The 26,900-nt window shown below is 41.3% G+C and overlaps 1 long non-coding RNA gene across 2 annotated transcripts in view; it reads right to left on the reverse strand.

Annotated features, from left to right (window-relative positions):
• Positions 1-26,900, reverse strand: part of LOC135321740 (uncharacterized) — a 140,505-nt gene that overhangs the window by 54,482 nt on the left and 59,123 nt on the right. For both annotated transcript variants that reach the window (XR_010381773.1, XR_010381774.1), the window contains exon 2: positions 25,816-25,865. This is a non-coding gene — a long non-coding RNA (uncharacterized LOC135321740). The remainder of the gene's footprint in view (positions 1-25,815; positions 25,866-26,900) is intronic.

A 26,900-nucleotide genomic window follows, 5' to 3' on the forward strand; every position in this document is an offset into this window, starting at 1 on the left:
AAAATTTATCAGTATTTATCAGATGATATGTCACCTGCAAACATAATTTTAAAAACTATAATAATGCCCCAATGCTAATATAAAAAAAGGAAGTACCCGATAATGAAATAACACGAATTTCACTGTGTAAATTCTCAAGTGTGATCACAGGAGTCAGACGCCTGGGCCAGTGTTTGAAGGATCTGTGACTGGGACTGCAGCAAGCACTGAATGACAGACATGTACTACTGGTGAGTTCTCTGCCACCGCCTGTGCCCTCAGCCTTCACCCCCAGGAACAAAACTCATCTCTCCTTCCTTGGAGGTATCACTTTATCAATCTCTATTTTGCCAATGCCATTGCCCATGTTTTGATGCAGCCTTCTGATCTTTCTCCTAATTTAATGAAATCATTTCTTAACTAGTTTCTTTAAAACCAGTATGGCTCACACCCTCTTCCCTTTCTCTTCCCTCATCACACAGCTTCCAGAGTCACTCTGCTGACTGTTTCATTCTACTTCTTAAAAACCTTCAGAGACTATCTGGTCCCAAACTCTATGTCCAGTCTCCCCTCTTGTTGCAATCATACTACTAGACGTTCTGGAACATTCCTACACTTTCCTTTCTCTACTGCCCAGACTATTTTTCCCCTCAGTTCCTACATCCCATTTACCCATCATCCGAAACCTTCCCCTGGGCAGAATTAATCATTCAGTTCCTCCTACCCATATAATGATTTACACACACTTCTATTTTGACACCCATCACACTGTATTATGTTTTCTTTCTATCGATCTCGATCTCGCCCCTTCCTTTATCAGTCTGGCCCCCTCCCAACCTCCAGGAATCAAACTCCTTGAAGACAGGATTAAACTTGAATTATTCATTTGTATAGTCGGAGGAACAAATCAGCAGTCTGGTACAGAGTTGAGGCTGATAACTTGTTTGCCAAGCAAATGAGAAAATTAACAAATAAGTGAATGGATTAAAAAAGATGGTCTCTGTAGTCCTGGATTGTTAAATAAATAAAGTCTGCCCATGGGGGATTTATATTCAGCATTTTTACCGGTCTGATTTGGCTAGTTTCAAAGTCCAAACACTAAATAAGACCCAGAAAAAAGTGAAGGAACTTGCCCAAGGTAGCCCAGCCATTAAGCAGGAAGAAAAAAAAAATGAAAATCATACCTTCTTGCTCTTTCCGGGGCAGTGTGTTTGCCTCTGGTAAGTGGTGACTGAGAAGAAATTTCTAAGAAATACACTTTTTATAGAAGAGAAACTTTTCTATAAAATCCTTGTGAACTTCTTTTGTTAATGCTCTACTGGAACATAAAAGATTCAGTGTGCACTGGGGAGATGCTGTAGGATGCAGGAAGTTTAGAAGAGCAGAGGGAAAAAACCTAACAAGAAGAGGTTTATGCTGTAAGCACTCCACTTCGTTTTTGGTCTGTAGAGCGAAAGAAACTCTTCTGAGAGTCACGTTTAATAAGCAAGCATCATGTTAATAATCCAATCCAAAGATCAACAGATGCGGAGGAGATCTGTGCCCAGTAGCATTAATAATACCCTTTTGGCCCTGAGTGGGGCACAGTCTTCTTAGATACCTTTTAGCTGAACTCAGTATAAACAGAAACGATGAGCCCTGTGGTTAAGTAGGTGGTCAGCTACCAGCAGCTTTGCCTTATGATGATAAATAGGGGGTGAAAATGTTAAATGGAGTAGGAGTATTCTTGAGGGAATACTTTTATATTTTCAAAGTTGACTAATCACTAGTTTGATAAACCTGTTCAACATGATACATGCTTCAGTGGTCACCAGGCATTCCTTTATGGAAGTTCTTACTCAACATAATTAAAATCTAGTTGACCATTTAGAAACATTTGCATTTACACGTTCTCTTTCTCCTTCTCCAACTCCGTTCAGCTCAGTGGACCGTGTACTGACTCAGCACCAACGGTTCTGGGCACTGAGTACGTGTGCGTGCGCGCGCGCTGTATTTATTAATCACGTATTATGCAACAGCCTATTTAAATTGGTATCTTAATCCTCATGACAGCCTTCTGAGGCAGGTGTCATAGTTATTTCCATAGGATATATGGAAACCCTAGAAGTGAAGTATCTTCCCAAGATCACACTGACAGTTGGGGTGGGGGGATTTGACCTCAGCTCTAAAGTAAAGCAGGGACCTGGTCCATATTTTTTCACCATCTCATCCCTAAAACACAGTAGATGCTCAACATACATCTGTTGGATGAATGTATGTGCCAATCTGGGTTTCCTGCTCTGACCCTATCTACTCCTTCCCCATCAGTTCAGAAAGCCTCCACACTCCACAAGCCAAGATGATCTGTATTGACTGAAAGTGGCAGTTAAGCTTGTAGGATAGGGGGAGAGAGTGACTATTGCTAAGGTCATTTGGAATAAAGAAAGCACCCAAGAAAGAGCGAAGTTTTTCCTCTTAACTTCTTGAAGCCTTAGAGGGACTGTGTTTTCTAGTTTTCTTGCTGGGAGAGTTGTCCAGCTGCTGAGAGCATCACTGTGGATACTGAGTAAATGCAGGCCAAGAGGAACAGTATAAGAACGACACAGCATCCCCATTTTTTACTCAAGACAAAAACACTCTGACTCATTTCCACCTTTTAGAAACTTCTTTACTAACTTCTGTGAAATTATAGTTAATATGTGAAGCTCTATATAAGGGCTGAGGTTAAGCTATTTGTTTTCTTGTATATTCATTGGTAAAAGTTAGTGAGCTCATTCAAATGCAAACTCCAGATTCAAACAAAACAATCTGTGTAGCCTTGGGCAAGGCACTTAACCTCTCTGAGCTTCAGTCCCTTTAAATCTAAAATCACCTGATGTTGCTTGCCCCACGTGGTTATTGTAAAGATAATCACACAATATTACTGAGAGACTTGGCAGCAATTTGCAAGTGCTTGGAGTCAGGCCAATTGCCAGCTCTGTGACTCTCAGAAAGCTTCTTGACTTTCCTCAACTGTAACAACTGTAATGATAATACTTAGCTGATAGAATTGCCACAGAGATTTAATCAGATGATGTTCTAAAAACATACTAGTGGGGAGGGTGTAGCTCAGTGGGAGAGTGCATGCCTAGCATGCATGAGGTCCTGGGTTCAATCCCCAGTACCCCTACTAAATAAATAAATCTAATTACCACCCCTTCCACCCCCTACCAAAAATCAAAGTTTAAAAAAAATTTTTTTAAAGAACAGTAGATTACCTAATGTATAGTATGTGCTCAACATGTTTATCCCACTCCTTCCCCAGCCCTTCCCATCAATTTCTGAAATCTGAGTTGACCTTGTCACTGCCCTTCACTCTGCGTCGTTATCACGTCTCTGTGGTCCATCCCGTATCTCACATCTCCCCATGAACTACCCACTAAGAACTAGACATGTTATGTCTTACATTTTCCAGGTGCCCTGCCTCTAGCTCAGTCACACACCTCACTGCCACAGTCAAATTCCCCTTCTCCACTCATGACCTTTCGCTGCCATTGCGTTCACCAAAGGCATTCCATTATGAATTAGGATTCCTTACCATCTCCAAAGCTCTTCCCCCATTCAAAACAAAGGCCAAATATGCCTCTATCATTGTAATCCATGCCTATCTTTTCCTCAAAGCAAACATTATCTCAATCTCTTTTTTCTTTCCAACCTCACCTTGGGATTAGGATGTACCCCTGCCCCCTCCAAGAGTTCACAGATAAGTATTCAGAGGCTTGGGGCAACAAGAGTATGTTCTGATTTGCTCTGCAAGTCCTTCATGTGTCGGGTCCTCCCCTGCCCACCCTCCCCAGTCCAAAACAAAGGGAAGAAGGAAGTTCTCAAAGAATTCCCTGGCCTAGATGTGCAGAATGGCCCTGCTTCCCAAGTGTCCAATGGGGGCATCATGCTTCAACATTTAGTAGTGTTGGGGCTCAAGGCAGGCCCCCCAAAATATGCCAAAGTGATGTATTGATTATCTCAAATTAAAGCTACTTAAGAAACAGCCAGTGCAAGAAGGACACTTTGACCCTCTTCTCTGTCTCCATGAAAGCAGGAAATAAATCACCCAGGTGCAAGGTGCCCTGGCTGCACCAGGAGGTGGAGGGACATCCTCATCACCAGAAAGAAAGAATTCAGGGCCAAAAGCCTATATAAACAAACCCTGTGACTTTTGTACTGCTGCACTACCCCAAGTCCAAACCCTGTTTAGATCCTTCACTCAATAAACATCCAAACCTAAGTTTTGATGGCTTGTCAATTCTTCACAGATGTATTTTTTTTTTGCTGTTGTCTGAAAAGTATAACAGCTGCCTGCTTTGGCCACTTCTCAGGTCCTGTTTCTCTGTGACCTCTGTACATACAAGTTAAATTTGTTTTTTTTTTTTCTCCAGTTACTCTGTCTTGTGTCAATTTAATGTTAGATCAGCCAAAAGAGCCCCAGAAGGGAGAGGGAAACCCCACCCCCTCGTAATTTCTCCATTGCTGTGAAACAGCTAGGTGGTTAGGTGTGTCGAGCACGTAGGAAGAGAGGTCATGTTGCAGGAATTCCGGCTTTTTAAATCTTGTCTGGGGAGATTCTACGTAAAGTTGAAGAAGCAAATCTGACGAAAAGGTTGCAGAGGGTTTATGTGTTCAGTGACAGGAACCTGAACTGGATACTTGTTTTTTAGCGGGGCGCGGGGCGGTGGGTGGGGGGAGGAAGAAAATTAGAGAAGCGACACGGGAAGTGGCAAGACTTAATGAACTCATGGTTGTGGAGGGAGAGACTGAAAGAGCAGGTTCTAAAACGGGCTCAGACGCGGGCCTGTGTGATTGGCACCAGAGTCACATTCCCCACAGGGACTGCGGAGTTGAAAAGCGAAGAGCGTGTTCCGGTAAAAAATTAAAGTGTTGATCTTTGCCATGTTAAACATGAGGTGGTAATGAGCCAGCAGGAAGCTACTTTGGTGAGCCAGCAGGAAAACAAGACTAAACGGCTGGAGAAGTGAGACATGCAGAGGTAAAATGGGCGGCTTCATTAGATAATCATACCTTTCAATTACATAGTACTGAGCTTTACAGTTTACAAAATACTTTCCTATACCTTCTCTGAATCTGCAAAACAACCCCATCAGGCAGGTACTATTATCTACTTTTTACAGATAAGGGGACTGACATTCAGAGAGACTCTTGCTTTGGCCAGTAAACCCACTGGTAAGCACTGGAATCACGATTCAAGCTAAGGTGCCTTTATTGCCAAGGTCAACATGCCTTCCACAACCCCGTGCTGGCACAGTTACAAAAGCTCCCTTGCTATTGTGCCCTTTGGAGATGGAATGGCCCAAGTTTTGTGGAAGGAACCCTATTCCCCTGATAACAACTTTTCAAGTATAACATTTTCCCAGATGAAGGTCATATGGCAAATGTCCAAGAGCCTTGGCTTGCAAGCCCAGAATTCCCCCTAGGTCCTCTGGAATAACGGGTGTAACATACTACTAGGGTTCCTCCCCAACGCCAATGGCCCACTCCTTGCTGGCAAAGCCAGACTTTTCAGGCAAGGGTGAGCCTTGTTGAATTCTGATTGTTCTAGACCAATCGAGGGGAGTACCATTGCCTTTATTAAGGATTGGAATTTGGGCAGCAGAGAGGTGGTAAGGGGTGTGACCAATGTCCTAGGAGGTAACTGTGGAGTCTGCATAATGGGTCTCCTGTTTCTAGAAAGGAGGTAAGGAAGGGATGCCTGAATGTGTTGCCAGAACTACTTCAATTCTCTTATGTCTCTAACTGTAAAGCCATCACAGTAAAGATGTCAGAGACAAGGAGAGATGGAAAACCTCTCGAAGACTCGATGGTATTTTGAAACTTCTGCCTTGAAAAATCTTGACACCTTTCCTATTTGTTCACTTACCACTAGGCAAAATAATGTATTTCCATTGTTTAAGATCATTTGAGTTGGGGTTCTGTTTCTGTGGATAACTTCCTAACACATCAGCTTGAGCCTTTCTTTTTGCAAATTAATTACTAGATGACCCAAATGAGGAGCTCTCCTCACAGACTTTTACTAGGAAACATAATTTCAATTGCTCCTTCAATAAATTCAAATACAGGTATTTTTTGCCAGCACATGACCCACACAAATGTAGATGTAACTGGGTTATTACCTCCTTTCTAAAGCAAAGTACAACTCTGAAAGCAGCTTTCCATTTCGTGTCATTTCTCATGAATACATTAACTTCATAAACATATATGCCAAGCTAAGAATGGATATACATATACATATATATTCTCATGGATTTGTAGAAACAATAGAAGTTTATAACCTCCTCTGTGAATAATTGTGATCATTTTTTCCTTGGCCTGTAATGTAAAAATATGTCCTAAGAGGACCTGATTTTTCTTATTTCTTCATTCCTAATTCTTTGCCTCTTTCTCTGTTTTATCAACACCCTCTCAGCAAATGTTAACGAATCTAGAACCATGAGTACAGATAGTGCTGTCATGGGAAAAACCAATGGGCTATGCATTGCTGAGAATTATGCCTAAAGTAAGTGGTTACACTTCTCCCAGGGGGACTTAGGAAAAGAATTTCACCCCAAGAAAGTGCTTATACATTATAAGCACCCTTACAGAGTCCAAAGGTTCCAAATACTTCATTTTATTTAATAAACAGCAGATTATCTCTATTCAGGCTTGCTAAGATAATGTTAAACTGCGTAAAGGGGAAAAATAGAAAGAAAATCTTATTCTATGCATTGTCCACGTGACTTTTGGTGAGGTTTAAATAATAGCTGATGGCTATTTGTACTAATTCCATTGTTAAATCTAATAATGTGCCAATTTTATACTGTATAGATTCACTTGTATTCAATGTAAACAGTACCTGTGAGTGATGTGAATGTATTAGCACGGTGTAAATGACACTCATCATATACGAACTGCCAGCTCTTGCTCTAGGACCCTCATGATAATGAGATGTTGCTTCTCCTGAAGCTTTCCCAGTGAGTAACCATTTTTAATAAATAAAATAAAATATGGATCCCTAGAAGACTTCACAGCTCTTTCATTGAAAGGGATTTTTTTTTTGAAGTAAAGCATGCATTTCAAAAGAAGAGTCCCTCATACTGCTTAATCTAGAAGCTATCTCTGCCCTGTTCTTTAGAGATTTTTTTTCATCACAGCCGCCCATCATGGTCCTTTTAATGGACAAAGTTGGAGGCTGAATAGCTAGATTGTATTGTTACGATTTCTCAAGCTGTTGGATTTCCCTTGTTGGTTTGGAAGAAAAAAAAAAAGACTTTATTTCATTTGAAATGTATAAATGATGCCAAATTCCTATCTGAAGTTGTTAGACTGTGATTACCAGCAGAACTATAACCTTACTTATGCAAATGACTAGAGTTCATGGTAAGTCTGACATTTACAGAATTAATGAACTAAATAATTAAGTGATCTAGTAAGTGAATTGGTAAACCAGAACTATTAATCTTTTAATGAATTCTTTACTATCACTTAAATAATAAATTTTTGCATAATTTTAAAGGATTACAGTAAAGAAACATTAGAATAGGAAACCCATTATGTGAAGGAACGTTACTTTTATAAATCCGTCATTATGTCTTTTTTTATTGAATTCATTTCTATTCAGGTTTAGAAAAGTGGCAATTCCTGTATTGGTGACTAACAGTCCCCGACTTCGAAGTTTTTTTTTCCCCCTCACTAAGACAGAGGGTTTAGGATCATTTCCTGCCTCAAAAACCCACAGCCTAAAATGAGTAATTAGCATATAACTATAATTTCAGAAATCCCCTATTTGATGGTGTGCATCACACGTTTCCAGAATTTCTAAGCACTCATAGGTTAACTAGCACATAAAACAAGGCCTTTGCACTGGTTATATTCAAAAAGCATTTCTCGATTCCCCACAAATGACTATCTTTACCTTTCTCTTCAAATACCCTTTTTGAAAAAACTCAGATCACAGCTGTTAAAATAACTGAACTTGACTAAACACAAACAAAATTGAGAACACTGAAATACGCAGGGTTATACCAGGGAATAATGAGAAAGAAGTGAAAAGATTAGATGGGTCTTTAGTATCCACACTATTTGCTTGCAAAAGATGGTCCTCAGGAGGATGAGGGGTCATTGAATCATAAGTATTCAAACCCTTCCACTGGAAGGAGAAAAATTCAAATGCTAAACCAAAAAGAAAGGATAGCAAAAGTGACGGCAACAGTGGTCCTCTCAACCCACGGGAAAGAAGATAGTGATGATCGCTTCAATCAAGCAGTGAGTATTTATTAACCAACTATCATGTACTTGACACTGTCCTAGGCACAACAGGACATACAGAAGCAAAAGAGGATGCAGGCCACAAACTTGAAGAGATGATAATCTAAGTAAAGAGACTCAACTAATACATACAAACCAACATCAAGCTACATAGGATAATTCAAAATAGCCTCAACTGTTACACACAAAATCTGTAGTGACGGAGTCTGCATCTTGTAGCTTTTTAAAGCTGGGGAAATCAACTTGAGTAGTTTTAGTCTGAACATTTTCTAAGTATCTGTGAACCTCTATTTCTGGCAATATGGCTGGCTACATATTGCAAAAAAATCTTCCTGATAGAGAACACCTAAAAATGCATAAAATATAGTCTTTTTTTTTTTTTTTAATGCAGAGCTGAGCTTGTAACAAATTAAAGGAAACTCCTGGGGTCCCAAGATGAAGGAGAATTTCTAATCAGAGTGGCAAACGGAAACTGACTCAATGGCTACTTTTGAGGACCTGCCATTTCTGATCACCAAGAGCTTCATAAGAACAGCACAATGCCTTAGGTCTTCACACAGAGCAGGGAGATGTCACTGAGATCCCATGTAAAGTGGGACCTTCAAAGGGCTAGAAAGCCAATGAAATTGGGGACTAAGAAAAAAATATCCTTCCACTGGCAAAAGGAAACGGGGCCAGAGTCCTGGCTGAAGTCTTCTGAAAATCTGTCAATTTAGACCTGCCTTTATTTGGATTTGGGGATCAAATTTATACTTCCTTGCAAGTTCGGGAAACCCCAAACCAAGAAATAACATAAACTGTCCCCCTGAATTGATTAGCAATTCAGGACACCTCAGTGGAAGCAACGGCAATCCCCTTGTGAGAGACTGAGTTACCTTTAATCCAGGTCCTGAATGATCCCCACAAAGAAGATTCTGTTGCATTCGGCTCACAATGGAGAATCCCAAAACACAGGAAGGAATAAAGTTCTCTGAATGTAGTGAAACTTGAGCCACAGAAGACTTATTTAGCAGGCAAGATGAGGAGGAGATAGAAAAACACGTAAATCTCCAGAATAGGAAGACCATGTTGTGTTGGTCCTGAAATGGTGAGACGAGCAAGCTCAGCAGAGAGTGAATGACAGACTCCTGGCCTGTTGTTTAGCTCATGGAAGACCCTGCATTTTAAGAGATGTGACTCCATCAAATCGGTGAAGAAAGGTTCAGACCAAGGGGCATGTCTAAAAGTGGCCTTAGTTCCTTTCACCAATTGAAATGTTCATTTCAAAGAAACAACTGGTGATTTAGCACATAGAGTTTAAAAAAACGTAAACATTTTTTGGAAAAAAAAATTGCCTTTAGCTGCATTTCAAACAGCCCATGAGGCTTGAATATTTGTCTTCCTTCTTGAGTTTGTTACTTAGTGAGTTAGTGGTTGATTGTACCAGAAGGCAAATGACAGGACAACCCTTGGTAAAGGGAATTAAGAGTCAGGTAAAGGTATCTTCCTGAGGCTACAGCTCTCAAGCTTAATACCTTCAGATTTTTGCCCTTAACCACCCAACTTCCTCAGGTGCAGGGCTTGTGACCATTAAATGTATTCTTGCCCTTCAGATCACTCTCACTGTTTCTGCGATAGTGTGAGAGAAAAACAGGAAAATGACAACACCTAAGCCCGCACTGAGAAAACATAATACATACTAGGTTCATTAGCTGTTACCAGAAACTACTATCTCTCAAGGCCTAAAGAAAAGTCCTTTAATATACGGACCCAGAAGAAGAAGGTACACAAAGCAAGATCAGGAAAGGCAGCTGAGAGCCTTCTAGGAAAAACGTCCCCTGGATATTGTCCTGCCAGGGCTAGTATGGACTGAACAGTCCATAAAGTTTTGTTAGAGTCAAAGGGTCTTTTCTAGAAGATGGCAAAGTATGTATTCCACAGAATACAATCTACTAGACATCACCCTGGTAAGTCAGTGCACGCCCCGCTGTTACATTCAGGTTAGGTGAGGGGACCTCGGAAAAACACAGCTTCAGGCTCGGTCAACTTGAGCACAGGTTTCAGCTTTCTCCCGGGGAATTCCACCTTCTTGAGCTTAAAACTTTGAAAAACATCCTGTGATAGCAGTTTTTCCATAAAGTACTTTCTTCTCACAGTAGTTTACTCACATTAAGAAACTTCTCAAAGAGACTCAGTTTCACTTAATTTAGTCATTTACTTCAAGTTCATTGAGGAATGAGTATTTTTAAGTCGCACATCATTGTAGCCATTGATGTCTTCAGACTTCATAACCCTCTGCCCAGGCTCAAATTTTACAGGGAGCACAATCCAGTTGCTTTTATTTTTTTTAAAAAATTTTTTGCAGGGTAGGTAATTAGGTTTTTATTTGTTTACTTATTTTAATGAAGGTACTCGGGACTGAACCCAGGACCTCGTGCATGCTAAGCACACATTCTATCACTGAGCTATATATCCTCCCCTCTACAATCCAGTTGCTTTAAATGACTATCGTGCCAGTGGGCATGAAGGTCACCTGACAGAGTATATATTGCCATGCAAAGATTCAGGCAAGAATTATCAGCAGGTCAAGAAAGACATTTGATAACTTTTCATAGATGAAAATAAATGTTTTTCATTTCACTGGAATCAGTATTGAACAGGTATTACAGGAAGGGCTATACGATAACTATTAATATCAGGAAGTCTACAAACATGAGAAAAAATATCTGTAGAAAATCACGAATCTCATATTTAAAATCTACGGTTTGTCAAAAATACATGGAACTGGAAGTGATCAAATGGATCAAGTACTTGTGCACAAGTGTGTATGCATGCCTAGCAAATGTTTACTCTCAACTATGTTAACAAATCAGGATAGGGAAAAAACTTGTTAAGTCATTTTAAAGATTTAATTTTGAACCTATTGTTTTGGGTGTTTTTTTTTAATCTGAATTATCTATCCTAAAGTTCAAATCAGTTGTCATCTAAGTGTGATGTCATAAACACAATATTGCTTATGATGTTTTATGACTGGGAGCAGGAATGCAGCTACACCAACAATGGAAGGAACCTGAGCAACAGTCCTGTGCAAAAGAATCCTTGGCATAAGACCACATCTATCTGTGGGCACTACATCTGACCACAGTCTAGGAACTGTCTTTATGATTAATTCCCATCTCTACTGCTGAATCGATGATGCAGTGATCTGCATTGATTATTAAGGTGACTGAAATGACTGGATCAGACATGGCTTACCAGTGCAAATTGGCTAATTCATCAACACATAAAGATATCAGGAGAAATGTTAGTGATTGTCACATATCACCAGGAAAGGAATTACGCTGTTCTTCTCAAATCTGCTAGGCCCATTTTTACTGACACATATTGTATTTTTTAAATAAATACATTTTACCTTAGAACAATAGACTTGATATCCTTCACAACAGTAAAAACCTGTATTTAACACACACTCATTAAGGTGAAGATCTAAGAGCCAGTCTTTTGGTGGTTGAATGGTCTTTCAGAAAAACCCCTGGGGTGATCAACTCTTACTGGTATGTTAGTTATTAGAAGGTTGCAGTGTTTGGTCACCCTAAAACAACCCCAACTCTAACTGAAATGGACATCCATGATCAATTTCCTGAGACTATGAGCCTAATGTAAAGCAAAATTAGCTTGGAAAGACCCACTTGTACTTCTATCCATTTCTAATAAAACCTCCCAGTGCTTAATATTATTCTTCAACCAGATAAACTGAAATGTTAATTTAGGCACTAAAATAAGATTGGGTCCCAACATGATTATAAGAAAGCTAAGTACTGAAGCCTAAAGAAAAATTACTAAGAGAAAAAGGGATTGTAGCAATGAAGATTTAGGTATTTCAACCCATCCTGTGACACTCTAAGGTACATAAGGATCTGTAAAAGTGTGTATCTCTTTTATTCTGATACGTAATTTAAAAAGAAAAAAATGCTGGGGAACTATGATAATTTAACAAATTCAAAATCAACAAGAGAGCCACAAGAGCTTTCTAGTTGGTTGCTGGTAAAACAAAGATTTGCGTTTTGAAGACACAAGTTCACTGGGAGTTAACATGATCTGCAGTGATGGATTCGTGGGAATTCTCCAAAGCATTCAGCATCTAGTCCATGTGCTCCCACTTTGTACAGAATCTTTTCTCCAATTACGCTGCATCACAAAGGTCTCAAGGTTTACTGTAAAGAAATACTTAAAGATAAATGAAAAAAATGACATAGTGTTAAATTGAGACTCCAATGAGCATTGTTTGGAGAAGAGCTACTAACATGTGTTTCACTTGTTTCTGGAAAGCAAATATACTATGATTCAAAATTACTTCCGACAGCAGCCAACTGCCAACTATTTAGATTGGCTCAATTCAGCATATGCTGTGACTCCCCACGCTCCTCTGTCTTCAAAAAGCAGCTCTTCAGATTGGCAGTGAGGGAATATTTCCTTTGAACGTTTAAGGAATGTGTAAAGATAGGGGGAAAAAAGGATATAAATGCTAATAATTAAAAAGTAAATGAATAATACCCAAAGCAGAATACTTGAAAAGGCATGGTAGATTTTTACATTCCCAGAAAGTGGCAGCCAGATATGTTAAGTTCCTTTCAATAGCTCAGCTTTTGCTAATATCAACAGCGAGAAGTCCACAATGGAGGGGGAATGTCAGGAAAACTCTAGTGAAAATAAATTGGACCAACTAACAGGAAAAAATTGCTCAGTTACCGCAGAACGTTTGCTTCACTTCTCCATTTTAGGATATCGTTCTAGACAGAGACTTAGAGAAAGGAGATCATGAGGGGAATGGACAGGAAAGGGAGTGGGGGAAGTCACCATTACTTTTTCCCAAAAAAAGGTATATTGCAATTTAGAAACACTTTGTCAATGATTATGATTTACTACTTGAGCTGTGAATGGGGACAGCCGTGTAACATACATTCTCCTAAAGATCATAATAAAGAAAGTCTTTAATCACTAGCTCTTAAGACCAATAAATTTTGAAATCCTATAGTTTCTGCTTGTTAGTTTACCAAAAACAATGATAAATATAAATAACTCCTCTAACTATTTTTATACACTGAATATTTTAAATTTTTATCTCATAAGTTGAAAATGCTCTGTTGATTTAGTGGTATACCTACTCCTTGAACCAAAATCTATACATAATCTGATTCAAAATAATAAAACCAAATTAAGAACTGAAATGTTTAACCTTCAGAACTTCACTGAGCATGATGACTGTGTGAGATAAGTTTGATTTATGAGCTTGCTGCTTGGTTATGTCAGAGGTACTACTGGCTTGGAGATTTGGGGACAGTGTCTCCTCTAACTAGTCCATTTCCACAGTGTTTCCGAACAACAACCATTCCCATCAATGAAGACCCTTCACTGTTAGCTGACTTACAACTTTAATTACCTTTAAAAGTCAGCAAGACAACATCTGAATGTTCACATCTTATTAAATGACTCTCCAGATGTAAGGCTTTTAATCTCTTCAGAAAGAGGCTGACTTCATTGCCAACAAGAATTCTTATTCAGGTGAAGACATGACCTGCATAAAAAATTTCCCTTTGCCCTTTTGGCTACCCAGTAAATAGCCTAAGGATGGAAGTAAGGATAAATTAAAGAAATCACATCTAGAAGGACTGAAAAGCTCTGCTGCCATAAATAATTAGAAAAAGAAACCAACAAGCTCTGAAGCTGTGAAGGTCAGACCCAAGAAATACCTTGGACTTCACAGAAAGCCATCTTAAACAGAAGGCTGATTGATCAGTATGTGCTCTGGTTAAAATCATGAGGCATCCATCCATTTGTCTTTTTATTCCAGAAAAAAACTTTTTCCACCATTTACCAAGGACCAGATGCTGTCTGTATACATTAAATCAGCCCCTCGAGGTACCCACAAACTCATGAGTGATCAGGGCAGGTAAAAAGATAATGAGACCTAGAAAGATTGGTGATAGGAGAAGGGGAACAGGGGCCGAAGTAAGCAGAGGAGGAGTGTCTGAACTAGTTTGTGGATGAGGGGAAAGGGGTGGGAAAGACTGCTGGAGGAATTACTGAAAGGTGAGTGAAACTGACCAGGTACAAGAAGAAGGGAGGAAACCTGTGTAGGTGTGTATTTGGGAAAGGTGGGGAGAAGAGAAGGAATATGTAAATATTTCCGTGTTGCTGGGATGGGGTGTTAGTGGCCAGTGAAAACTCTTTCCTGAAAGTGTTGGAAAGCCAAGGATTGGCATTTTAACAAGGAACAGACCGTCAGGCTTTGCTTAAGAAAAATACTCTGGCTGCTGTGGGAAGAATGAATTGGAAGCGGAGACCAGAATCCTGATATGAATGGAATGGAAAGCATGCTTTCCAGAGACAGTGGAAACTGAACTGAGCACCTGGGGGCTGAGATGCTGAAGGGGTAAAATGGCTGGTCAGGGAGCCAATGGCTGTTTTGATGAGGGCCTCGGATGGCTTTGATGATGATGAACCCTGCCTTTGCTAGGTTGTCTGGAAGGATGATCAAACTCCTTGCCCAAACTCAAAGTCCTTCATTCACTCACAGATACCCCTGTGGTTTGAACTGCATTCAGCTTTTTTCTAATATCTCCCCACAAATCTTCAAATTGGAGCCCTTTCCTTTTCACCCAGGAAGCCACAGCCTTTCCTGAACACACCTTCATCTCAACAGGAAAAGGTTCCCATTTCTCCCCAGAATGAATCCAAATCTCATCGCCAGAGATAATTTCCTCAGACCTCCCTTTTCCTCTCACCGGGCCTCTTCTTTATAAAAGATTTTTCTGCCCTAGAAAATTCTCCAAACTGTCTGGTGTCACTGTAACTTCTCATCACAGATCTCCATCCTACAAGAGCTGCGGTCAGAGCTACCTAGTTCAGCTTCGCTTCAGGGTTGAAGTTTCCCTCTATGTGCTGCTCTCTGGAAGCAGGTCCATGACCAGAGGGTGGAACCATCCTTGAGAAAGAGCAGCCCCTACAAATCGTAAGACTTACTGACATCACAACACTCCTCAACTTGATCCTTGGTCCAGAATTTCTTCGAGAGTCCCCAGAGGAGTCAAAACAAACTGGTAATATCTGAGATTGAGTAACAAGTTACAGAGTGCCAGGTATTGTGCTAAATGCTTTAAATATATCATTTTATTTTATCTTCATAAGAGCTCCATGAGGTATGTACTGTCTGTGGTTCAGAAATGTTAAGTAATTTGCCCAAAGCCATGGAGGATGACTTACAGTGCTTCTCCTTCACCTCCTGTAACGAAGCCTATTCTTTATTGAGAAGACAGCTAATCCTACATCTTCATTTCTCCTACCGTCCCGTACAGATCTGATTATGTTAGCCACACCACTAGCTAAGTCAAATACAATTCAAAAGTTTACTTCTCTTTTCACTCATCTATTTATTCAAAAACTTTTGGTGTACACTTCCTATTCTGTGCTGGCGTCAGAATTCAAAGGTGAATTTCAACCCCTACTGTAAAAGGGCGCCCAGTCTTCCCATTGTGAATGAAGATACCCTCACAGCATAATGAACTACAATTCCAAACCTCAGCAATACATGGTGAGACTTGTACACAGTTAACCCGAGTCCCCTCTCTCTGCCGTCTCAAGCACCCACCTTCTTATAGTGTATCTCTCATTCATTTTCTGGCTTTGCCAAAACATCTAGTAATCTCATTGTATTGATGGCTTCATATTCAGTTGGGGGCTGACACCCAAGAGGGTTGACTAAATATCTGATTGAACTGAATATACCTGACCCTTAGGAAAATGTCTAAGAGCCCAAAGGAAGTTCCAGAAGAGCTTCATTTCATTGTCTGCCTGTGACCAGTACCTGGAATTTCTACAAAGAAATTACTATTTCCTCTCTAGGATGCTGAAGCCCCCTCTCTGTGCATTTATTTTTGAGTAGAAGCCCATCATCAGGGTCCCAGCTATTTTCTTGACAGAGCTATGACATATTGAAGGTCAACAGATGCCATTATTGTTAATATTAATGTTATGAGCACTAATAACAGTCATGACGGTCCATGCTGCTGGAGGAGAAGAAACTACGCTGAATAGCCAAGAAAGTAATTATAAGAGTGTAGTTTACTTTAAATGAATTTATTCAAGTTGTCATGTATTTGCTTTGCTTGTGTTTGCACACTGCAGCAGGTGATAGTCCCAAAGTCCAATACTAATAATAAAAAAAAGGAAAAACAACTCAGCCTTTGACTGATCTGCAGAGAAGGTGAGGGAAATGTCTGGAAGAATCAGAGATGGACCATTAGCACAGAGAAAATCAAAATTGTTCCTAGGCCAGGAAACATGCGTGAGAGACAATAACATTTACACAGCTTCACTCCACTTCCATCTGCACAGACACTGCCACGAAGCTCAGAGAATGCCCAGATCTCCAAGTGTTTCAGATTTAGCTCTTAGACCTACCACATGCTCCTAAGTACCCCAAATCCTCTTTTCAAATACCTGCACAGAGCACTGACTGTCCTCTTTCAAAGGAGGTATTAGGTAGTAGGAAATTAAGAGTGAGGGAAAATAATTTTTCCAAAATATATTTGTTCTGAAATTAATAAGAATTGGCAGACAATGCTAGTTGCATGTCCATTATCCCCTTATTCCTTATTTATTCACATAACACAGGTGGGTGGCAGAAGAAAGGAGGAGGGCAGAAATGCACTCAGTTAAAATACTCTACCAGATTTCCTTCTTACTAGAGATGGCCATGCTGACATGGTTCTGGCCCAGGACATGCAAGAAAACTTCTGTTAGGGATTTCCGGGAGAGTTTTTTCTTTATCAATACAGGCACCACCCCTTTTATCCTCCTTCTTGTTTTTCCTTCCCATCTGGAATGCAGAGATAAGGCTAAAGATGTAGCAGCCTTCTTGTGACCATGAGGCAATAAACATGAGGACTGAAAGCAGCATCCTAAGCTAGGGAAGCAAAAAGATAGGACACGGGGTATTGACGACTGACTTCTTGCTAAAGGGAAAATTCCTATTTGCTTAAGCTGATGTTATTGAGTTTCTCTAACATGTAACTGAATCCTGGATGATGCAGAGGATGAAAAAAAGAAAACAGACAGACAAAACACATCTGTGTGTTCACAGTGAAACTGCCTCCAGCATCTCTGTCATGTGTGGTTCAAATAACCTTTAGGAATAATTTCACTGTGCTCACTGAAGATTTTTTTTTTCAGTCACTGTTGTTCTGATCTCTGTCTTCTACTCAGGGTAGAGCAGCCACATGTGGCCACGTAAACAGCACACTGTGCTTTGGTTGAGAACTTGAGCCTACATGGAGATCCTGACCTGCCCAAACCCAGGGGAATGGTGGGTCAAGTTCTGGGCAGGAGGGTAGAGAAGGCTGAAGAAGTGAGCCTCCTTCTTCACATGAGGCACCTGGGACACATCTTCACTGTCCTTTGGGAAGGAATTAGTCACTCTCTGATGGAAGCAAGATTGTCTCCCTCCCTGGCAGCTGAGCAGGAGTAGAGTGAGGGCAACCGCTCTTCTGAGTCCTCTCCAGGGTCAGAGTGGGGGGTGGGGTTGCTGCAAGTGCCTTTCTGGACATGCTCTGCTGAAGAAGTTCCTACAAAAACAATCCCTTGACTCCTGTCATCCAAAGCATCCTTAAATAAAAAGGATGGGTCTAGGAAGCCCATAAACAGCACCTGGAAAACCTCTCCGCAATCCAGAGGAGGTCTCCTTTGATAAGTCAGTTGCAAGAACCACAGGAGAATGTGATGGAGAATGTGGTTCATTCGGTACAAATTGTCACAGCCATTGAAACCCAACCTCGTGCACATGTCTTTCTGATAGCAGCAAGGTGCAACATGATAAGCATTGTAAGGAAAGGATTTACGTGCTATGGGATGCTGAAGAAGCTGCTCCAATATTCAGCACCCTGGGACATCAAAGTAGGAACACACAGGCATGCAGGCTGTCAGAGGGCTCTAAGGATGCTGCAGATTGTAGCACTGTCAAATCCCAGGACAGTACCTTCAAATGCCCACAGGGTAGACGCCCACTCCGAAGCTGCGAGTCATTTTCTTAAAATATGTGGTCCTTTAAATCTGTCTTTTCTGTCCCACTTTCATTAGACTCTTAAGTACACAAAAAATTATTTTCCCACTACATGAATAACAACAGTGCAAGTAAGATGGCAAATGGTAACAACTATGTGACCTTGGCAGTGGGGAGACATAAAGGATGGGTGGTGAATGTGGTGAAGAGAGTTGTCACCGCAACTAAAGTCACAGGCCCTCCCCAGCTCTGGCTGAATGCTACCACGCAGGCCCAGGATATTGAGGTAGTCAAGTTCTTTCAAGGAAAGCCAGCAATTTTTAAGGCAATCTCCACATTTTTAAACATACTTTTGGTCAGACAAAGCATGTCTGTGTGTTGGATCCAGCACATGGACTGCCAATTGGAGATTTCATGTTTTAAAGGTCCAAACACACTAATAATTGCAATGAACGTCAGCTACAGAAAAAGGCCGTCTTTACATCTCAATCTGTTTCCTCCTTTCCTGGTCCCATGCCCATCTCTAAGTTCTTATCTTTTCTTTTGTCATTTTCCTCCCCCTCAACTAGGCTTAAATTATCAGTAGGAGTGAAGTCTTAGCAGCCTTAGGATTACTTCTATCTAAAAAAACCCTTCAATTTAAAAAAAAAAAAAAGTTCTGCAAGAACAAAGGAAGGAGTCTACAGGCAGAATTTTGGAGGAGAGAGTTGGACAGTGTGGCTCAGTACACCACATCTCATAACACACAACAGAGCTTTAGCAAATTCTACTGGTGTTTTATCACGTGAGGGTCACACAGACCTCTTTTCATATCCAAACACAGCCACACATATTTATACACACTTGGAATAACTGTGATTGCCCAAAAAGCAACATAAAAGATAAACCAACACCCTTAGAAGTGGCAGATAAGACTCAGTGAATATCAACTAGTTGACATATTTTATGTTTGTTTCCTGGGTTGGGTTTCAGTTCAGTTTGTATCAACAGGAAATGTTATGATGGAAAATTCCACAACTGGCCCACAACTTACATTCCAACTTGGATCCAAGGACCAATTTCAGCAAATCAAATAGGAAATATAATACAGAATTTTTTGGCTGTATCTTCACACAAAACTAGTAATAATAAAACTTCATGGTAGTGTGCAAAGCACTTTCAATTTCCATAGTATCAATTGATCCTCCAGACTAACAGTACATAAAACAGTTTGTGAAAATGAACACGTCCCTTAACACAAATCATGGATGGAGGCATGGTATTTTAAATTACCTTGTAAAAATTTGTCAGCAGCAATACATGTTAATTCTAGAAATTAGCCCAATCCCCCTGGGAATTAAGTATATGATAAAGGAGGCATACTAAATAAGCAGAGGATGGTAGTTTTTAAAATATGTCTACAAATGTCTTTGTTACTCCTCTTTTCAAAAGATGAAGCTTAACTCTCCCGCCTTTGAGTAATGGTTGGACTTAGACCCTCCTAATGAATAGAAGATCACATGTCACATGTAAGACTATCTTATTAAAAAAAAAAAAAAACCCTCCAACATTTGTACTGGGTGTTTTCCTTCTGTCTTGGATCACTCATTCTGGGGAAGACAGATGCCATATCATGAGAATACTCAGGTGTCCCAAGGAGAGGACCACACAGTGAGGAACAGGGGCCAGCAGCCAGCAACTACAGCTGCCAACAACCAAGGGAACAATCTTGAAGGCAGATCTTTGAACCTCCAAATGACAGCATTCCTAGCCAATAGCTTAACTATAATTTTATGAGCAACCCAGAGCCGGAGCCACCCAGAAAAGTCACTGTCCTATTCCTGACACTCAGAAACTACATGACACAATAAATGTTTGTGTTTCAACTTGATACATTATGGACATTTTGTTACATAGCAATAGATAACATGGAGTCATAATTGATGGGAATGAATCTGAGAAAACACAAACCTAAACACATACTTTATACTGCTGACAAGGATAAATTCTGAACAGAGCAAAGATTCAGATGCAAAACATGACATGTTCTACATTATTACCAGAAAAATATGAGCTGATTCCTTAAAAACAAGGTTTCCCAACCTTAGCACTATTAGCATTTCAGGCTGGATAATCCCTTACAGTGGGGTTCTTTCCTGTATGTGGTAGGATGTGTAGCAAGCAGCATCTCTGCCTCTGCCACTCAGGTACCTGGAAGCCCTTCCTTCCCAGTGGTGACAATCAAAACTGTCCTCAGACACTAGAGTCAGGGGAGGGTAGAGGCTTTCTGATCATGATAAAAACACAATACCCACCCACCCACCCACCCACACACAGTCCTACACAAAGTCAGAGGACAAGTGACAAGCTGGGGGGGTAAAAAAACAGTTGCAACTCATATCACAGGCAAATGACTATCAATCCAACAGAAAAACAGGCAAAGGATCAGAACAGACAATTCTTAGAAAAAGAAATACAAATGGCCCTCAAACACGGGAAATGATTCTTGATCTCACTCAAAATAAGAGAAATTCAATCAAAACAAAACTAAGATATCTTCTATTTTAACTTTAAATTGGTAAAAACCTCCAAGTTTGGCACGCTCTCTTGTCATGGCTGGGAAGACAGACAGACCCTCCTACAACGCTGCTAGGAGTACTCAGTGCTTCAGCTCCTATGGAGTACAATGTAGTGCCATCTTCTGAAATCACAAATACATTTATCCACTGACCCAGCCATTCTGTTTCTAAGAGTTTATCTTACAGATGTGCCACAAGAAGTAGTACCATGTAGATATTTAAGAAGTGAGGAGCTCTCCAAGGCCATTTTGTTAAGTGAAAAACACACGGTGCAGAGCACGGCTCTCCAATAAGAAAGTACATCCCTCATGCTGGGCTTGGCCACATGACAGGCTGCAGCCAGCAGAGTGATGGAGGCGCGTCATGTCTGAGTTTCCTGAGGCATTGTGAATTTCCACTGGTTCTCCAGCTCCTGCCCTCCGCCATAGGATGGGTATGTCCCCGCTAACAGCTGCTCCCTGACCTGGGTCCCAGAAAAAGCTGACCTAGGACGCCTACCTACAGCCTGGAGCAGGGCTGCGGTGGGAGCAGAGCAGCCCATAGATCGAGTGGCTGAGAAAGAAAAGTGTGCTTTGAAAGCCCCTGAGGTTTAGAGCTTGCTTGTATTTACAAAAAATAATTGAGTGAAAATATAATAAGCAATCCTTTGTGTAAGAAAGGGGATTGACAGCAATGTATATATCATATTTGCATTTACCTTCATAACAAAGCACTGGAAGGATAAAAAAGCAACTAGTGACAATTTTCATAGCATTGTAACGACACCAGCCAGGGCTGGTATTAACATTTGGTTGTGTTTACTTCAAGTCTTTCTTTCATCTTGTGCATATTTTTAACTAAAAATGAAATAATACACTGTGTGTTGTTTTGTAACCTTTCTTTCCCACTAAGCAGTATAAGAAGACACCTTCTCAAATGCTTACTAGCCACTTTGATACATAATTCCCAGTTGACTTACTCTGGTTTGTTCTGATATATTGTAGAAAGTTCTAGCAGAGGTCTGTGCAGAGTCACTCATGCACACAAGCGAGAAGGCCAGTCTTCTGATGTCGGCAGGTAGGTAACCCTGTTGGAGGGAGCCTAGCCCTGCAGGGACGGGAATGTGAGTCCCTGCCGGCACAGCCAGAGCAGCCCCAGGGGCCCACGTGTGGCGCCAGCAGTGGGGAAGGCAGGAGGGACTCCAGCCACATGATGTACTTGGGAAGTACCTTTCTTCAAAGTTTTGAGAAAGACACAGATGTGTGCATTCCTCCTGAAAAATGGTTTGTTTCCAGAAGATCAGAAATTTCTGTCTCTGGCCAAATCAGAAGTCACACACATGCACAAACAAATGTGACAGAAAACTCAGAAAATGTCTGCTTTCTCAGAGAAAAATATCTTAAGAGGGTATGCTAAGAATAGGAGGAATCTGAGATTCAGCTTGAAGTTTTTGTATCATCCAGCAAGGCCTGAGGTCACATGACTAAAGGGCAGGGGGCACCCATGGCAGCCCAGTGGCACTGCACTGTCATGCCTCTGTCCAAACAGTGTCGTGCTGAACTGTATCTGTTCATCTGATTCACTGCTGTAACACAGGTTGCTTTTAATGCAACATATCACCTTTGCACCTACAGTGAAAAAGGACATTCTAATAGTATGAATGTGTATGTTTTAAATCATACAAACTAAAAGCCACATGCAACACCGAACTGCTGGCATACAGCACCCGTGTGCTGAGGGAGGGAATTACTGTCAGGGTGTGTTTCTTATTCCTCTAAAGATCCAGGGAATCGACTCAACTGGCCTGGAGGAGAGGGGTCCCTGCAGACTTTCCAGTGCTTTAGAAGCCCCAAGGCAGAATTTTCAATGCCAGAAGGTGATTTCGAGGGCTATATTAGCCCATAAGCATGCCCAAGAGGACTAATGGGAACACTGTAAGATAAAAAAAATATATTATAAAAGACAAGGTGAAGATGAAACAGATTCAGACTTCTCTGGCAGGTCTAAATAATTTAAAAGCACAAAGCACAGGCTTCTAGGACGGGTTAAGCACAACCAGCTGTGAATCAGAAGACCTGTGTTTTACGAGTTTAACATTTTGGATAGTGACAGAGAAGGAGGGGTTGAAAGCTATTCAAGAATCCAACAAGAGAATGCTGGATTCTTGCCCTTTGCTGACAGAGGAGGCAATGATCAGGAGGATGGCTGATGAAGCTAGAAATAGCTACTCAACTAAACAAAGAAAAGAATAAAACAGGCCTTTTCCAAAGAGCTCTACACTCCATTAGAAGAGATGGTGCAGTGAGTTAGCCTAACACGCATGCCTTAAATGTGCTGTTACAGCAAAACATGATTTGTGTCACTATGGGTAGATACTGGTTTAACCATGAACATGACACTAGTGAGAATTGCATAACCGGATTTCGTGGGGTCAACCTTTCCAAATTTAGCTTTTGTCTTTCTATCCCAAGAGTGTTCTAGGAGATATGAAACCTAAGTGGGAATAATATTAGGGGGTAAGAGTAACAGAAACAGGAGGAGCCAGATTGCTACCACTGTTGGCATCACTTGGTGAGGCCAGATGCCCTGGATGGAGGAAAGGGAGTTAGGAAGCAGTAAAGCAGGAGGAGTAGGAACAGCCTGAACTCAAGCTGAGATCCCTCCCTTATATGACGATGCTGGTGAGGAGGAGGAGGAAGTGGCAGAGGAGGAAGGAAAGATGCTAATGACAAACACCAGGAAGTTACACAAATAAGGCTTTCCCAGCCCCCATCCGGTAACTCCAGGACCACTTGGGCAGGATGGCAGAAAGTCAGGATTCCCTTCTGGCACCTTCAGGACTGTACCACTGAAAGGGGGAAAGCTGTGAACGTGGCCCCCATTTGGGCCAGATGAATTCATGGCGTCAGTCTTTGAATACGCCCTGTCTGAGATCACCATGTCTGAAAGAGTCTCTGAACCCCCTGGCCAGCGCTGTCACTTCTATATCAACATATTTGATCGCTGGCATCCTTAGGTACTTCGGCATGTTGGCACTTGTAGTATGGAATTTTTCTGTCAAGCAATCCTGCCCTTGACAACCTTCTAAAGCTCATTTAGGGAGACAATGTTGTTCCTGCCAGTGTTTGGTATTTATGAGCCCAAGACAGCCTCTGGCTGAGTAGCGCTGACTCCATGATAAAGCCACAGAGGGAAAACTTCTCACTTTCCTCCGAGACACATCTCCTAAAGCTGTGCGGAGTTATTGGCTGGAATAGGAGCTGTCATAATAAACACTCTATTCTAGTAAAAGGATACCATTTCTCTGCCATATGTTTTAATCATCTCAGTCAATATTTTTTTTTGCCAGGTAAACTTACGATTTCTCCTTATTTTGTATGTTCACATTGCATTGTCCTTATCTTTTTTTTCCCACTGATCGAGCCACACTGGATACATGCATTGCCAGTCATACTTTGGGGATAGACATCTAATGATTTAACAATCATATAGAAGCACCACCTTCTGAATTATTGTCAAACCATATTTAATCATTCATGCTCCAACATGTGACAGGTGCTGTAAGTGCCAACACTGTGTTGCCTATGAGATCTGGGCCAAACACCAAAGGCACTCGTGGCTTCCTTGCTTCCTATGCTTGAAACCAACCAGGTTGTGTTACAAGACTACTCCTGTTGCAGAGACAGCTGGTATTGACATTATTATACAGTTTCAATGTGTTCTTTTTCAAATAAGGTTCATATACTAGAGTTACAGGAATCACCTCTTGCCAAAGTGTACGCATTTTTCTCAGGCCATATTCAATCAATGCAAATTACTGGACTTAAATATTTCTGATGGGGGGGGGGGTCCTCTAGTCATTTCAGCTTAGACTCTCCCAAGGGTACCAGCAGGGGTCACCCACTCTCTAGCATCTCCTGTATCACTTGTTGTAAGAATGTGCTGCATCATTTCCTCCTGTGATCTTCCCCCTTTGCAATTTCCATTCCTTCATATGAGCAGCTGCCAAGTTTTTTGCTCACTTAGCACCTGCCATCCATGAATCTCAACCACTTTTTTTAAACTTTTCTTTTCATAGAACTTATTTCATGTTTATATGAAATATACTCATATATAAATATATGTTTATTGTGGTAAAATATATATAACACGAAGCATACCATCTTAAGTGGACAGGACAGCAGCATTCACTCCATTCACAGTGTTGTGTGACCACCACCACTCTCCATTTCCAGAACTTTCTCATCATCCCAAAAACTCCATCTCCATTACACAGTAACTCCCCTTTCCTGCCACCCTCCTTGCAGCCCTTTTAAACTTCCAATCTACATTCTGTTCAGATCACTTTGTATGTATTTACTTGACAAAAAGACAGGGGACTGGCTCCTCATTCACGGGTAAACTGGCAGCCAGGACCAGACACCAGGCCTGCGAAGGAACGTGGCTCAGGGTCACTTGTCTCCAGCCCTGTCTTCCCCCTCATGCTCCTCTGCTCAGAAAGCTGGGTCCCTGGTGCCGCCCTCAGTCTGCCCAGAACCAGGACTAGAATGTTCCACTCATATCCGCGTTTCCTAGACAGCTCCCTTTCCTCTGGGCCCCTCTTCACTGCCGCTCAAATTTCCATTTCCACTGACAGAAGCTAAGGATGCAAACCTCTGAGCAGGTAAGAGCCGACCCGAAGCACAGAGATCGTCCAGGGTGCCTGTGTTTCGAGGAGAATGCTTATGGACGCAACGCAAAGCGCTGCACCCTCAGCACACACACACCAGGGCCTGAGACAGCGTACGGAGCTGTTCCAGTCAGGTGAAGATTAACCACTTCTAGGTCGGGATCTTTGGAGTGCTATTTGCACTGGCAATTCTGTAGATGGGAGAGGTTGTGGGAGGTAGGGATGGTGAAAAATCAGAATTCCTATTGTGGGTGGGGTAAGAGATGGGTTCACAGGTGTAATCTGAAAGTTTTCTGTTGACAACTGTGATATTCACTTACATCTGTTTCTTGCCGGTGAGTCCTGCGTCCATCCTCCAGTCATACTACACCTGAAAAACACAGATTATTACAAAAATCTCAGTAGGTGAAAAATGGAGTAATACCTATGTAATCAGGACAGTATTTTTCTTGCAATACTGTAGGATATCAGATATGTATATGTATATGTATATGTATATGTATATGTATATGTATATGTATATGTATATGTATATGGTGGAGGACTACCCACAAAGAAAAGCAAAGGATAGGATTTGGGTGTTTCAGAGGTAGGGCAGATACTAGCTGGAAGACCTGAAGCCCCGCAAAGCTTTGACTGTCATAGACAATAAACCTTTAAAGCCAGGCTTTGTGGGAAGGAAAGGGAAAAGTAATTTTCTGCATCCTTTTGACATAAAAAGGCCCAAGCTTAAAAACTTAAATCACAGTATTTTCCATAAATTTAGGGAAGATAATTCTTTCACCCAGAAAAGCCTCTGGCCATGCTAACCTCAGGGGAGGAAGGGGCGATATAGGAAGGAAAGAGGGAAGGAAAGAGAGCCCGAAGCTGGCCCTGCCCTGTCCTGAGCTGTCACTTGAAGAAGAGAGAGGGAAAGAGCAGGGAGGTCAGGGCCAGGGGGCGGCTCCCTGTCCGGCTGTGGTGGGTGGAGGGGGCTTTAGAACAGTCTCAGCGATAGAAACATCAGGGGAGTCACAAACGCCACCTAGATCCACACTTCCAAATTTTCTAGACTCCACATGAAAAAGCAAAAAGAAGCAAGTGAAGCTAATGTTAATAATACATTGTATTTAACCCAATAAAACCATATTGTTACTTCAACACATAATCAACACACAATTATTCATGAGACAATTTATACTTCTTTATATTGTCCTTGAAATCTGACATGCATCTTCCACACACAGCGTGTCTCCATTCAGATCAGCCATGTTCCAAGTACTCAGCAGGCGCGTGTGGCCAGTGACCGCCACGTTGGATGGCAGAGCTTTAGAATATCACAAGATACGCAGAAAAGTACCGAAAATGACCTAAATGGCACAGCATTGAGAGTGTGAAGCTGGTCAAAGGACGAGAAGAAAAAGAA

Source organism: Camelus dromedarius, chromosome 7, assembly GCF_036321535.1.
Source record: "Camelus dromedarius isolate mCamDro1 chromosome 7, mCamDro1.pat, whole genome shotgun sequence".
Classification (NCBI taxonomy): Eukaryota; Metazoa; Chordata; class Mammalia; order Artiodactyla; family Camelidae; genus Camelus; species Camelus dromedarius.